Here is a 1,196-nt window from a genome sequence, read left to right as displayed (position 1 = left end):
ACAAGGGCTTACCTAGATAGGTATCAAGAGCCATACTCAATAGAATGCTGTTCGGGGAACAATAACACACAGTATTTATTTTCATTTCACAAAGAAGAAAATAAACCTAACCAGGAAGGAGCTGCTGCCTGGGGCTTGGGTTCAGATTCATATGTCACGCACATGCATGACAAGGACTGTTTTTGGACAATCCACTTGACTTCCGCATTTGGAGTAGATCCTCTTGGCACCAGTTTAAACATACAAAGGGCAGTCCTGTCATTCAGGAGTATAAATCTTTTAAGCCAGTAACTTGAAATAAGGGTTATTGAGCTATCCAGCCAGAGCGTAATGAGACTGCCTGGAGGGCTACGGGGTGCTGTGCCTGTGAGAGGCTTGGGTGTGTTTGAAACACGGTGTTGGATAACACGATAAAGGGCACAAGCCAGGCGGGCCATGCTAAGGAGTGGAGGGGAATCCACCCTGCAGTGCCACAGCCTGGGGCCAGCTGCTGTCTCCCCATGAACTCGCTGCAGCTGAAATGGACTGTGCAACGCTCTGCCCTTGGGCACCACTGCCTGCAGGCAAGGAGTTGCCCAGCCCAGGCTCAAACGCTGCTGCTTAGCCCCTGGCTGTAACGGCCTCCTCACGGCCACCTCCTAGACTGCGCCTTCCCACAGAGCGAAACGCCTCAGGCCTGCGATCCCACGATGCATTGCGAACAGGGCCAAGATAGAAGCGCCTCGGACTACCGCTCCCATGATGCATTGCGAAGCGGCCAAGGTCGGCGCCTCAACACCACTCCCATGATGCATTGCGACTGGGTCAATGTCTGGGTGCCTCAGCCTACAGCGCCCACGATGCATTGCGGGTGGGGCTAAGGCCTGAGCAGGGGTAGGCTGGGCGGGTCGCGGCCGTGATGGCGTAGCAGGGTTCGGCGCTCTCGGCTGACGATTGCTGGAGTGTCATGGCGGTCTGGCGTGCAGGACGGTGAAGGTGAGAGGCGGGGCGCAGGGCAGCCGGGTCCCGCCGGCCGCAGAGGTAATGGCGCAGCCCGGGCTCCGGCCCGCGGGGGCAAGGCCCGGGGCAGCACGCGCCTACCCAGGTGTAGGGCTGGGGCCAGGCCGCCCCCTTGCAGGTGCTGTTGGTGCTGGCTCGGGAGCAGCGGGCCCCGTGGGTCTCCTCCTGGTGGGCAGAGGCGGGCTGGGGGGCGGGGG

At 59.8% G+C, this 1,196-nt stretch overlaps 1 protein-coding gene across 4 annotated transcripts in view; it reads left to right on the top strand.

Moving 5' to 3' along the window:
• The first annotated feature begins 889 nt into the window (after positions 1 to 889).
• The window catches only part of MFN2 (mitofusin 2), a 15,943-nt gene continuing 15,636 nt past the window's right edge, over positions 890 to 1,196 (top strand). For 2 of the 4 annotated variants that reach the window (XM_019511717.1, XM_019511714.1), the window contains exon 1: positions 921 to 1,020. The gene's annotated coding sequence lies outside the window, so the exon portion shown is untranslated. Of the gene's footprint in view, positions 1,021 to 1,196 lie in introns of all 4 variants that reach the window. The other 2 variants (XM_019511715.1, XM_019511716.1) reach the window with 2 other exon arrangements.

Source organism: Gavialis gangeticus, unplaced genomic scaffold, assembly GCF_001723915.1.
Source record: "Gavialis gangeticus isolate Ggan-Ray unplaced genomic scaffold, GavGan_comp1, whole genome shotgun sequence".
NCBI classification, from domain to species: Eukaryota; Metazoa; Chordata; order Crocodylia; family Gavialidae; genus Gavialis; species Gavialis gangeticus.
Note: the sequence above shows the minus strand (reverse complement) of the source record. Positions and strands in the feature narration are given on the sequence as shown.